The sequence below is a fragment of the Anomalospiza imberbis genome, chromosome 3 (assembly GCF_031753505.1).
Source record: "Anomalospiza imberbis isolate Cuckoo-Finch-1a 21T00152 chromosome 3, ASM3175350v1, whole genome shotgun sequence".
Taxonomy (NCBI): domain Eukaryota; kingdom Metazoa; phylum Chordata; class Aves; order Passeriformes; family Viduidae; genus Anomalospiza; species Anomalospiza imberbis.
The window spans coordinates 112769080-112783498 of record NC_089683.1 but is presented as its reverse complement, the minus strand read 5'-3'; the positions used below and the strand labels follow the sequence as shown (position 1 = coordinate 112783498).

At 40.8% G+C, this 14419-nt stretch overlaps 1 long non-coding RNA gene across 1 annotated transcript; it reads right to left on the bottom strand.

Annotated features, from left to right (window-relative positions):
- Positions 1-224: 224 nt before the first annotated feature.
- Positions 225-14109, bottom strand: LOC137470002 (uncharacterized). The gene is made up of 3 exons (XR_010996866.1): positions 13736-14109; positions 4061-4221; positions 225-487 (listed from the first exon to the last, which is right to left on the bottom strand). It is a non-coding gene; the product is annotated as an uncharacterized lncRNA (long non-coding RNA).
- Positions 14110-14419: the final 310 nt, after the last annotated feature.

Sequence of the window (14419 nt, the reverse complement as noted above, 5' to 3'; positions counted from 1 at the left end):
CCAGTGTTGATGAAATGGGCTGTTCATATCTTATGTACTTGGTCAAGATGTGTGTATGCGAAAGACAAATCATAATTATTGCCTCAGAGTAACTTTTTTCAAAACACTCTCAATTATTGTTAAGAGTAACATGTTAATTTACAGGCAACCTTATATTGGCTGTCAGCATCCAGTAGGAAACTATCCCCTTATCCAAGCAGGTATCTTGGATACCAAACTATCCCCCTCTATGCTGACTTGACCCATCCCAAATTTCATTTCTGTCAATCAGCACCTGTTCTCTCCACTGCCAGCATTCCTGGGACCCTGGTGGCAGCACGTCTGTCCTAACTTGTCATGGTTTATGAACACTTGTTCTATTCTTTCTGTGCAATACTCACCTGTGGAACAGAAATTATATCACGGGGGGAAGTTCATCTTTCCATTGGCTTTCATCAGATGCAAGGAGACATCTCTTTTTGCTTGAAACTTCCTGCTCTGCCTGGATCTATAAAGTGGTAACAGTGATAAACACTATTAATATTCAGGATAAGCCACACTACATCCTTGCGTGATAATTTAATTTCAAGAAAGGGCTTTACAGAGTTGTGGTATAAAGAGTGCCACCATTTATTCCAGACATATAAAGCTCTTTTGTTCAAATTTTTCTTTTTTTTAAATTTTAAATCCTCTGCTTTTGGAGGGAAAAAAACCCCACAAAACCCCCAAAAAAACAAAACAAAATACCACCTGTTATTGTAGTTAGCAGTTTCATCTACCAGAAGAATTACATTACTGCATTTCATAGATTATTATATATCTTATTTCTGATAGCATCACATTAACATAGCCCTACTGTGCTAAGAAAAATGTCCCGCACATGAACAAAGCTAGGAGAGCAGTGCCATGTGTCATTCCAGTTTGGAATGAGTGTCTATTTTCACTGGTGATAACAAATGTAGAGCCTGCTCAGTCTGCATCCCAGGATAGTAGCTGTAAAGGAAGAAGCAGTTTTGTAAATGCTGTGAAATGGTTTCTGATCCTTTCCAGTGAATTGCACTGGAAATGAAGGCACAGGCTTGTGACTCTGCTGCTCTGAGGACACCCCACAGGAAACCGTGAAGCAAAATTCTGATTATTTTACTGGTAGTTTTTTTTTTTAATAGGTTTCATCAGTGGCCATTGGGCTGGCCCCTAAAACCGAGTTTTCTTTTCTTGGGGAAAACCATTTCCTGAACAACACGACATGGCTCTGTCAGCTTTTTGCTTGCATTAGTTATTCTGGTTTTAAAGTTTAAGGTAATAAAGTAGATTGGGAGTTATCTCTGTATCTGCTCAATCTATTTCATAATGAATTTTAAAATAATTTGGAGTGCTACAATGACAAATACTTTACCCCTTCAGAGAGACCTAGCCTAATGTACTTTTCAGGATTGAAAAATAGAGCTGGCACTTTTTGACATCAGCCAATTCCCTTGAGTGAATTTTAAGTTGCATTGTATTCACTATGGGGCCATCTTCTGGTCAGTTTGCTGCTATAAATAAGCACACTATTTATAACTGTATGGAAGAGAAAATCTGCATTAGAAACATTTATGGTATCTACTGGAACTGCTAATTAAATTATATGGTGAATATGTGCCTCACTGATTTAAATATGTTGAACAGTTCACAATATTATTTTAAATAAATGAACATATGCTCTCTTCTCCCTTGCTACCACTCTTTCTCATTATCCTGTTAAACACCTTAATTTTAATTGACTCCTCTGCAAAGGCAAACAAAAAGTATCAAAATTCAAAGCTCCATAAAGAATCTGTGGCATTCTGGAAACAAATATCATCTTCTGAAGTATTTTCTTTTTTCTTAAACAGTTTTTCCCATTGCATAAAAACCCATGGTGTATACAAAGCAAACAGGGAAAGATCATGTGTGCCATTAAGTGACTGATTTTTCTCCCCTTATCTACCTGGTTTTCCTTTTAGTTTTCTTGAATGGAGAGCTGGTTAAGAAAATGAAGCTATTTCTATGATTCTGTACAGAGAAGAATGCTCCCTTGGTCTTAAGAGCTACTTGCAAACTTTTAGAGGTCACAAACATGTCAGTCACAATCCATTACCTGTCTTTATTATCCATGAAAGCTGTCTAAGTGAAAAGTTATTTTCAGTCTTGTAATATGTCCTATGTTATGTTCAGTCTGATTTTTACCCTACAACTTTTGTTTTCTGTTTGTAAAACCAGCAGTGAATGATACTGCAAACCTCCAAAGCCAGGGTCTAGATTGAGGTATTCATATCTGTTGAAGGCAAATTTTTTATCCAGGCATGTGCAATAACTATAGCCTATTCTTTACTCCTGTATGTGTTCATCTGTGCAGCTTCAGCAGAATAATCATTTTTTCTGTAAGACAACTGTTTAAGGGCTAAGATGTTTATTAACAGCATTCTCCAAAACTTGCACTGGAGTCAAAGCATAAAACACTGGATGGAGTGATTCCTGCCTGCTCTCAGCTTTGGGTTCAGCCAACAATAACTGGAAGAAGTTTAGGATAGAGGGTAGTTACCAAGGTCATGCTGGTGGTGGGTTATGATGATGATGATGATGATGATTATTACCTGTAATTACAAGTGTTAAATCAGTAGTGCTATTGCAGGTGACATGCCCTGCCCTTGGCCCTAGGAAACACTGATAGAGCACAAAGAGTAAATTCCCATCAGTCGTTGTCTGGAGAAAGGCATCAAAATCAGATGGATTCTAAACACTCAGCCCTGCTCACTGGGATGTGCTGCCATCAAAGCCTATAGGGAAATCACTCTGGACTGGGGTTTGTAGCTTGACTGAAGAATCCTTTACCTACAGGCTTGCTCTAGAAGGCAGAAGGTGACAAACCCCTCCACAGCTGGATGAGGAGCACCTAGATTTGAACTTTGTGATTTTCTGTCCCTCTTACCATCCATTTTCCTTGGCAGTTCTGAATTGTGTAATAATGAAGAGTGTATTGTCCTGGTTGCTTCTTTTTTTTTGTGTTTTGGTTTGTTTGGGTTTTTTTGGTTTTTTGGGGTTTTTTTTGGGGTTTTTTTGGTTTTTTTTTTTTTTTTTTTTTTGCAACTCATAGCGATCATTTTGCAGGAATAAAAAAGTAAATTATAGCATACCTGCTTTCACCTGCTTTCATTTCCTCATGGTGTTCTGTAGGTTGTGTCTAAGAAGTAGCAGTGATCACATTATCTGTTAGGATAAATTAGCACAACAGCTGCGTTCCAAAATAAACAAGAAAAAACTACTGGACTTGATATTGCATTAGTGAAAGAAGACTGTGGAGGTGCAGATTATAATAATCAGGATGATTGGAAAATTAGGGGGAGCATGGCTGGTTTACAGTGTCTGTATAGATTTCAAGTTCACAATGGTTTTTTTTTGGTTTTTGTTTTTTTTTTTTTTTTTTTTGTGCTCCATTCTTATTTTGGATGAGCTTGAGATTTATCACTGAATGCAATTCTGCATTTGGGATTTCTTTCAGACTCCAAGTCATTTGTTCTTTCTTGCTGTCTCTTGATTTTTCAGTGTTGCAGCTAAATTGTTGTTTCTAGAAAGGTTTTTTACCTGTTGCAAAGGCTGATCTTTTCAGGGAAACTGTTGCCAACATAAGCATAAAGTGAGGTTTTGGGCATTTACTGAACAATACATGGAGAGGTTATTTTTTTAATCCCACAAAGCAGAGGAGAAAATTTGTGTACAGGTAAAACACTTGCAGAATATCTGAGGGATAGATGAAGTTCTAAAGACGTTTGCTACAGAGTGCCTGGAGGCAAATGAGAAGGTGAGGAAAGGAAAGAGAACTGAAGTTCCCAAAGCAGTGGCAGTTCTGATGTTTTTTAGCTAGCACACATCACTATAAAATTTTAGTGGTGTATTTGTGTGCATGCATGCACACATGGAGGTGCTGCAGTGGAGATTTAAGCAAACAGAATTGTACAAAAGAGTAGTATAGGTTATTCGCTGCTGGGTAATACTAAAGAAAGAAGCATCTTTACTTATTAAATGTTAGGGAAAAAAAAAACCAAACAAAAAGGGCCTTTACCTCATAAAGGAAATTGTAATTCTTTCTTTTTGTGTACAGCTCCATGTCCCCCCTTGAAATTTTGGGGCTATCCTGGGAAACTCTCCATGGTGGACAGTTGTACAGGTGCAGTAAACCTTCTCTTTTGGTGTCTTGTTTCAGGCTTGGTGCCAGCACTGTCACTGTTAGCACAAGAGGGAGAAATTTTTAGAAAGTGGGGTATGATGGACCCAAAATCTTGTCGACATAATATCCTCTAGGTTGTAGCCCCCCATCTCTAAGAAGAAAGTTATGCTGGCAGTGTAAACAACATTTGCATGGAGCTAAAAGCAATAAGTAGGAATTATGCTAGCCCTTTATTCAGTGGGGGTTTTTGGTTGTTTGAGTTTGGGGGGTTTTTTTAATTGTTTTTTTTTTTTTTTTTCCTGGCTAGAATCACACAGTGGTATGAAATTTAAAAATATTTATGTTTATGAATTTCACACTCCCACATCAAGAATGCTCTAAGCTATGATACTTGTAGGTTGCAGCAGGTCCCTCCCAAACACTGTGTTCTCTTCTGGTAACCAGAGGCTGGGATCCAAGGGTCCCTTAGCATCTATAAATCTGAAAATCTATTCTATACATCACTGTCCATGACCCAGTGGAAAAATTCCTGGGTTACACCAATTCATCCCTGATGAATTCAGTTTAGGGACACTTGTTCATAAGTGCTCAGGGGCCATATCTGCTAACAGAAATTAGTAGGGATCATAAAGAAGCCAGATATTCAGCTGAACAAAACCATGTGAAGTTCCAAAAGTGGAAAGAAAAGGAGATTACAGCGTTCAATATTTAATTGATGGTCTATTTTAATAGGATAGTGTTGTCTTTGTCCTTTATATCTGCATGGAAGCCACAAAGGTTGAAAATCATAGAAGAAAATTGTTGCAGAACTATTTCCATGCTGATATCTCCCTTTTCCTCGAAACCTGGCTGAAAACACATGGGTGAGTGGTGCTGTGTTTTTCATCTCCTCCGTGGAAGTGATCTGGGGTCCCCTCTTGTCTCTGACTTTTGAGTGACTCTGTGGCCCCCACTGCAGTGCCTGAGCCTTTCAGCAGCGTATTGAGAGATGTCACCGATGCCTGTTACATGTTTCATCCTCTCTTCTCTTCACTTCTTGGCTGGGTTTTATTAGATTTCTGTGTGGTGTACATATGTCCAATTCATTAAGGCAGGTTGAAATCTGGTTTTCTCTTGGAAGTCTGCAGAAAATGTTGAAGCCTGTGATAGAGTCGAAAGTGTTGATGCTGCAGGGTTGTACTTCACAGCCTTGTAAAAGCCCCTCAAGCAAGTCTGTCACCTGCACAAATGAGATTTACCCTTTGCAGAGACAGTTCCTCTCTGCTTGAGGAGCAGCAATGCCTGTGATCTTCCTCTCAGGTTTTACATGCCACCACCACTCCTGGATATCTTTCTACAAGAGCCCCTTTTTGCATCCATGGCCTAATGAATCTCAAATCTTCATATTGTACCTTGGCAGTGCTCAGACAGTGGAGGACGACTGCTGCAGGCTATAATTTCCTCTGCATATGTAAAACAGGTGAGCAGCCTCCAGCCAAACTGAAAATTTACTGCAAAAAGGCTTCAGCAATGAGAACAATTTCTCCTTCCTAGTGCCAGAGACATTGGAGCCATGATCAGTTACTTCCTGTTTCTAGAAATAACACACCTCTTTTAGTAAAAATTGGGCAAAGTGGTCTTTTTGATGTGGTGCATGTAGGAACAAAAGAAAACACAAAATCGAGCATTCTTTGTGGTTTCTTCATGAAGAGCATTGAGGACAGTTTTCATGTTTTATAGTCCATATAAACTCAGTATAGCCCTAGAATTCCCACTTACCAGATAAAAATAATAGCTTTAACATACATGAAAACATTTATTTCCCTGAAACTCTGGGGCTGCATGCTTCCCTGCCTACGGAAAAGAACAGTCATTCTCTCCCAGGAGCCAGTTGCCAAGATTTGGATTCCACCTCCAAAATTCAATAATGTTTAAAGTTTTTTTTTTTACTCACAGATAAATATAGCAGCATAGAAAGGTTTTGGTGGTTATTACATCCCCTGGGCAACCTCTCATCTGCACTTGAAATACTGGGACTGCCTGCTAAGGTTAGAGATAGGGTTAGTGTAAGGTTTAATGCTGGGATTAGGGGTTAGGGTTAGTGTGGCATTAGGATCAGGATCAGAGTTAGCGTTTGTGTTAGGGTTAGGGGCTTAAGTTTCTATTTCCTAAGAGAATGTATTTTGGAGCAGGCTTCACAGGTCACCTTGATTCAGCCCTAACAATATTAATTTAAACATATTTGCTCTACTGGCTGTTTCAGGTTCTTACAGTCTTAGTTTTCTTGCTGTGGATATTGCTCTGGTTGCATGGATCATTGAGCAGAGAACAGATATGCCCTTTGTTTCTCTCCTCTAATCAGTAAGGATGTTGTAACTTATGTTTCCCTGTAATGAGGTTCTGAAAAAAACAAACAAGTGAACATGCAAACAAAAAAAAACTTCTCTGTAGGTCATGGGAATAGATGCTCTCTGAATTATCTTGCTGACCCAATCTCATTGGAAGTGCTTATGATTTGAGTGCCATGGCATTAAATCATGGAATGGATTCACATTTAAAATTTGCATCTCTGTAGTTTTCACTTGCTTATGACTGTGCATTTACCTTCATCCTCTTGAAATCTGCAGACTCCAGTTTTCATGCCTAAGAAAAGAGGACACATGGAAAAGCAAGTTCTCATGTACACCTAAACTTACCAATATCAAAATGCTTCTTTTTGCAATCAGAATTGATTCTTTCCTTCAAGATCTTCATGTAGCAATGGTGGCTCTGATGATACTATCTTAAACAGCAAATAATACTTAATGGCTCTAATGAAATCTCATCAAGAAGCTCATCCCTAAAAGGTACTTTCCTTGGTGTGTGCATGTAAAAATAATCCAGTTTCGAATCAAGCAAAGTTGCGATCAATTCCTTTGATGTTCCTGTGTTACTGAGAAATATAAAATCCTCAAGAACTGGCACATCATTCTTAGTCTGTGTTTCCCACTCAAAAGAGAAGCACTCCTGTCTTATTTCAAATACTGAAGAAGTTTCTGTTTATAGGCATCTTTGTGGTGTTCTGCACCACTGTGGGTGACACGAGGCATCACATTCAGATCCCTGGCCTCTCCTCTAACTAACGTTTCCATAACACTAAAGCTATCTGCTGAAAAAATTAACCTAGATATGATAAATAAAGCTGTATTAGGAGATTGAGTGAGAAATCAATGATGCAGCCATCAGTAGGCAGCTTGTGTTTCTACCCTTTGTGTCTCCTTCCTGTCCAGTGAACAGGACAGTTCAGCTCAGGCTTTCACACAAATTTGCAGCAGAGTCTGACAACATTTCCGTAGCTTCAGAGCGAGGTGTTTTCAATAGCTTTGGAAACAGGAGCTCTAATATTGAGTTAAAATTGCTCTGGATGGACAAGTGCAGAATTCAGCTACAGGCACTGAATTTAGGTTGATGGCAGCTTTCACTTTTGAGGTCACTCTCAAAGCTCTCTCTTCTTCAGGGATAGATGATTAGGTCTAGCTTAGCTTTAACAACAGTCTCTAAAACCACATCAGTGGGAGCTATACAGACCACTTCTTATAGCAGCAACATCAGCCTTTTCCTCGTCGTCTGCCACTTTGTTTCCTCTGGAATAAGTGGGAGTCATTGAGGTGGGGTGATTTTTCTTGTAGCAGAATGAACCCACCACACAGGCTTATTTCTGTAGAGGGAAAAGCTTTTGTGTAAGGACCCCCCTGCCTGTGCCATAGCAGGTAGCAAAGCTCAGCCTTTTGAACAGTCCTGCTGTCTGCCCAGGCACAGCTGCATTGCTGAGGGGATGCTTTGGGAAGCAGGGCTGCTCCTCTGAGCTCCACATGTCCCTGGATGAACGAGTTCCTTTTCCACACTGCCCCTTGCAGAAGTGAAGCACAAAAAGTGAGCATCATGCTGGCTGTCCCTGCAGCTCTTCCCTAGCCAGCAAGCCTTGTGACAGCAAGCTGTTGATCAGTTTGGTTGGGTATTAGAGGAGAGGGAGCCAGCCAAAGCAGCTTTCCCTTGATGCCATTCCTGGGAGCACAGTGGGAATACGCTGTTTGCAAGACAGTCTTCTGGTTTGGAAACAAAGGAGGAAGAGAACTGGGGAGGCTGAAGGCTAATTGCTGTAAGAGAGTGAACATTGCAAAGATTCCTTATGGGGCTTTTGCTTTATGCTGGCTCGCAAGCCAAGACAGAGGGGTTTTTCCCAGTTCAGAAAGCCAGGACTGTGGTAGAACCCCCAGAGCCCAGACCCACACAAGATTCCAGCAGCACCTGTGGATACCTGCTCACAGTTTTCTTTCCAGCCACCACAGGGGGTAGGTTTTGATCTTGTGCTCATTCCACTCCCCTTGCCATGCAAAAGCTTGGTCATTCCTGAGCTTCAACTCATGCACAGGTGGTGCAAGGGGAAGTGCTCCAGCTGCCTCATGTAGAGATGTGCAAAAGATGTCTCTCCCCAGCTACTCCCTTCCTCCTTACAGCATCTGAAATCTGGCCAGGATTACACATGGATTATTTTCGTGGTTAAACTCCAGCCAGCAATTCAGCCCCATGCACTCAGTTCCCTCTGGAGGAACAGGGGAGAAAATCAGAAGAGTAAAAGTGAGCAAATGGGCAGGCTGAGAAAGAAACAGTGCAAAAACTGAAATAAAATTAAAATATTTAATTTTAAAGAAAAAAAAAAGTTGCAAAAAGAGAGTGAAATGAAACCAAGACTGAAATAAAACCCAAGAAAAACAAGTGATGTGAATGAAAGACAATTTCTCCCCACCAGCTGACCAATGCCCAGCCTGTTCCCAAGCAGCAGCTTTCCCCCAGTTTACAGGCTGAGCATGACATCATATGGTATGGAATAGCTTTTGTCCACTTGGGGTCCACTGTCCCAGTGCTGTCCCCTCCCATAATCTTGGGAAACCCCAGCCTGCTCACTGGTGGGGCAGCATGACCAAATGAAAAGTCCTTGATTTAGTTTAGGCACTGCCCAGCCACAATTAAAGCCCGTTATGAACACACTATTGGCATCCAAAACTCAAATGCAGCTACTGGGGAGAAAAATTCCCTCTGTTCCAGCAGAAACCAGGACAGTATCCTTTAAATAACACCAAGAGTAGGGACAGGAAAATCATAGCACAGAATCTTGGAAGGCTCAATAATGAGACTCGCTTTTGGATCCATTGTGGCTTTTGCCAGGCTGAACACTCTGGGGTCAGGGACAAATTGGGCTGGTTCTGCCCTGAAAATATTATGGCTAATGACATAATGACCAAACCTTCCTAGCAAAAATCTTGACTTCTCTTTTAAACTTTACTTTTTTCTCCTCTCTCCCAGCCTGCTGCACATTCTTCACCAATAGTTCAACTGGAAGACAGAACAAACAAAGCAAAACCCAAAAGGGCTAAGATGTTATGGTTGTTTTACTGTAGCAATTAAATTACTGCAGCACAGTATTGTGCCAAGTGATGTCAACATTGAGACTGCGGTGTGAACCTTTCTTTTGGGAGTGAAACTAGAAATATAAATCTTGATGAGGGAAGAGTTCAAGTCATCATTATCCATCCATTTTCACTTAGAAAACGAACAAATATTGTTATATGTTTCATCTCAAGGTCTTCCTAGTTTAAGGGATCCTGGCTTTTGTAACACAAAGTGCTCTCTGAAAACAATAAAAAAAACAATAATAAAAAGAAAAAAATCTCTAAGCAAACAACAGGCTGCTATGAAAGGACGTTGTTCCATTTTACACTCTTTTATCCACTGCTATTACTTTTTCTATTAAAATTTTTCAAAGCAAGAAAGGATTCCTCACTGCAGCTCTTCCCTTGAAAAGGCAGCAGTCAGACCATAATTGGAGGTGGAATTTTTGGGTACTAATTCAAAATAAATAAAAAATGAAGGCAAGTAATGCTGGGTTTACCACCTGCCTATCAGTTTTTCCATCAATCATAAATACTTGTTTGTGTTTTGAATTATAGCCCACAGGTAGGGAACTGACTTAAGCATGACCTATGATGCAAAATAAGAGGAATTCAACTAAAATCATCATGTCCCAAATATACCTGCCAGGCTCAGGGTACAGCCTAAACCAATTAGTCCTTGGTTTCTGCAGCTCTGGCACCTAGCACACCAGTTTGTATTCTAAACGTTGGGACTGCCCAGAGCTGCAAAACCTAAGGTTTCTTCACACATTCCTCTCTCAAGTCTTTCCCTTCTGACATCCAGAGCAATTCGAGTGGAATGCACTAAATCAAAAAAATTTGTCCCTTATGTGTCTTGTCATTTTCAGGTTTTGGAGTTGTCTAAGCATTTACTAGATGTTAATATTTCATTTTAAAATGCTGGATGAGAAGAGATGTTTTCCTGCCTCTTTGCTTTTTTTTTTTTTTTTTTTTTTTTTGTTCATCAGGTTTCATTTCATGATGTGCTTTCCATCTGGGAAAATTATACCATTGTAAGTTTATTTTAATTTCTGAGGCTGTTTACCGAGTGACAGGGAGTTTTTGGTTTTTTTTCCTTTCTTCCTTCATCTTAAAATATTTATGTTACAAACATGGTTGGACATATGCCTTAATTGTATTGTATAAATAACAAGACTTCTCCCATAGAGGAAAACATAATGCATAATGTACTTGCATATTTTCACCCCAGGGCTACATTTGATCCGCACTGCTGTGACAACCAAACTGGCCTTACCAGCTAAATGAATCTCTTCCTCCTGAAATGCAACATCCTTGCTAGTCATTTCAAGATATAGCAAGCACCAGCCATGATTCTGCAAAAATATGTGTTGCTTCCAGATTACTGCTGTGTGATGGGTGGGCACACCAACCTCAGCCTCTGAGGAGGGTCGTGCTGAGGAAGCATTGAGAGCAGAGAATCAGGGAAGGAGTGAGCAACAGCCAGGGGCACTCAGCTTCCAGCAAGGGACTGGGCAGTGCTGAGCTGTGCCTGGGGAGAGGGGGAAAGCAGCACACAGGATCATGGCTGGGGAGAGCAGGCATGTGCACCTATGATTATCCTGCATATATTTTTTTTTCCTCCTCTCCCATAACAGATATGGCTCCTGTAGAGTTCTTTCATATATATTTTTTCATATATATTTTTTCATATATTTTTTTCATATCTATTTTCTCATATCTATTTTCTCACATCTATTTTCTTTGATATAACTTTGGGGGTTCTTTTTATCAAGTTTCTAAAGGCACAGGCAAAGGCTTCAGCTTTTTCCAGTTCACATTTTTAAGCTTAGCTGCAGCGATGACCGAGAAAAAAATTTGGAAAACTATTGTTTTTTTTGAAGTGCTGTAGTGGTGCTGTGGGGTCAGCGGACGCCTGCAGAGCTGGTGCACACAGAGAGGTTTCTCTGCAACCAGGAGGAGCCTGGAGCACATGAGATCCTCAAAAGACTTTCAGGCAATCTCACCAGGGTGGTTTCCTCACCGCTGCACACCTGTTCCTAGTCCAGGGAATGCTCCACATCAGTAGAGACTTGCTGCTATTCACAGGATTTCTTTAGAAAGCAGGAAAGAAAAACATTCCTGTCAAATGTGCTACTCCTTTAGGGCTGAAACCATATTCAGCTGCTGTAGCTTTCCCCATCTCCTGCTTGTTTGATGTCAGATATTTCACCTGCACTTTCTGATCAGAGGGAAATGATGTATTCAATCGAGGTTTTGAAGAGCATCCTTCTTCCCATTCCCCTCAAGAGGTCTCATCTGAGCCTGGCTGTCTCTGCACTTTTGAAACCATGAATGTTCTTAGGAGCCCCACTAATGTGAGGTTCATTGGTGCACCCCATGTTTCTAGTAATTTTTTTTATGGTAAATTAGACTTCCTTTGTAATCATAGTGAAAGAGGGAAGGAATGAACTGCAACATGGGCAAGGTTTTCTGTGCCGGTTTTTGTGTCTGGATAGCTTTGCAGATGGTACGGGGTTTAAAAAGATCAAGAAAATTGATCTTCATTCTAAGCCCCTGAAAAAAATAAATCTGATTTGTGCCTTGTGGAAATCTCCCAAGACAAATAACACAGAAATAAAGGGAGAACTGCTGCAGTTTCTGCAGCCTTATTTTCCTGAAAGAAAGCATGGTAGCATTTTTTGAGGGTTATTTCTTGGTTGGTTTGTCTTTCTTAGCTTTGTCTTGCATTTACAAAACTGTTGGGACGGATTGCTGTAATGTGTTTTATCTTCTCATCTACATGATAAATTTCATGCCAGCCAAACTCAGATAACAGAAAAGTGATAGCAGATTAGACCTGCTTGTTAGTTTCTACTTGATTCTAGTAACTGAGAAATACTTGGGACAAATTGTGTTAAGATAACTTGCCTTTGCATTTTAAATTAATATATTATCCATACTGGAAATGTTAGCACCCTCCAGCAATGCTGAGAAGGGCAGTGCCAGCACTGCAGGTGGTTCAAGGGACATTATTTTTTTTATGTTAATGGAATTAAATTTTATTGTTGAGAGGAATCTGATGGATAAAAAAGCCCCTTGTTAAAATGGCATTGAAGAAAGCAGTGCTGAACATAACAATTTATTTCTGCATAGCTAGGGGGGGATTAATGTATTTGCCTTGAGCTCTTGCATTAGTATTCCCAGCTACTGAAAAACAAAAATCATAGGGCTACAGTTTGGTTTGGTTTTTTTTTTTTTTTCTTTTAAGCAGTTTGCCTATCCCTGGGTGATATGCTTACTAGTTAGAATTAAAAAAGCCATTAATTTTTACCTAATTTATTTCTACCCCTCTAGGCTCTTACTTTCTCACAGGAAAAAAGAAGGGCTCTTAGCAGCCTTTATTTGGATGTATTATACATATTTTCTTTTTTTTTTTTTTTGTTCCCTAAGCATGCAGAAGCTGTAGTGGCTGGGCACAGATCCTGACTCTGAACCCAGACCGACTCATTTATTACCACAGACTCATGTAGGTCTCAAAAGCCTTTTCTTTGTTCTGATACATGTATCAGTAATGCAGAGATTTTGGCATTACTACAGGGTGAAACCAGGTGAACAAAATCTTTTTTTCTTTTTCCAGTAAAGCATGTGACCAAGAAAACAGAGACTCAGGTCTCTTCTGAGCACTTCTTTCTCCCCTCTCCATAACAATTGCAGCATTTGCTCCCTGAATTACTTGGGGGACGTTTTATCACAAACTGCTGCTGCTTCCCGATGCCAAAATGTGAGTAACTCAGAGAAGGCTGAAGAGAAAATATTTCACACACAATATACAAGATTTTGGGCTAGCCCAGTATTTGGACTCCCACTTGAGACAAAAGGCAGAGACTTTAACAGGAAGAAAAGTGCTCGTTGTGTCTCCCTGTATGCTTGTGTTTGTCATGATACACGTAACTCCTACTAGGTTTTTCCTTTCTTTCTTATTATTTTGGCTAGGGGAACATGAGAGCAGAGCATTTGAGAAGGCGTGCACAAAGATGATGGCCCGTGTCTCTTGCAGGCAGTGATCTGGGGTCTGCTGTTACCCTCTCGTGATCACTGCAGGTGTGATGGTGGGAGCCCTGCTCCCACCCAGGCATAAGAATCCAGAGAGAACACGGTGAGAAAGGGGCTTAGCAGTGACCTTTGCAGGTGGCAAAGAGACAGGCTGAAACACCCACTGCCTGCTCCTCTGGGGAGCATCAAAATTCGCCTGGGCACAAATAGTTCAGATGAGTGAGGATGGAGCTGGGGAGCTGTTCCAGTTTTGCTGCTTCAGCACAGCAAGGAGGTGTGAAAACAAGGGCACAGCTTAGCCCAGCCTGCTCAGCAGTGCCAGGATAACCCCCTGCAGGAGCTGCAAGGCCAGTGGCAGGTTGCTCGTGGGCTGGGGTTGGTTTTGGGAGCGTGCTGGTGGTGCAGCCGTACCCTTGGGAAGCACCTCTGCCAGAGGATCCTGCTGTGAACTGCATTTTCCACAGATGTGCATGAGCACCTGGCCTTTGGTTAGAGAGTCTGAGCTGTGTTTATTCCCTTCTTGGGAATCAACAGGCACTTTTCCTGGAGAAATTTGTAAAAATGGGTGACACAAATTCATAGGGCCAGCTCCCTCCCTTCTTCTCTGCCTGACTCCAGTAGCAGTTCCAATCTGGATTCCTTTGGAGAGACATTTTTGGCAGTATGCAATACCAGAAGCTCTTGCTTGTACTGGGTAAAATCCATCCAACGTGCTTTGCAACCATGGATTTGATGGTTGTCTGAGTCTGAAATGCTCAGGGAAGTGGATATTGGTGGACGCTGATTGCTGCTTGGCAACCACAGCGTGTCC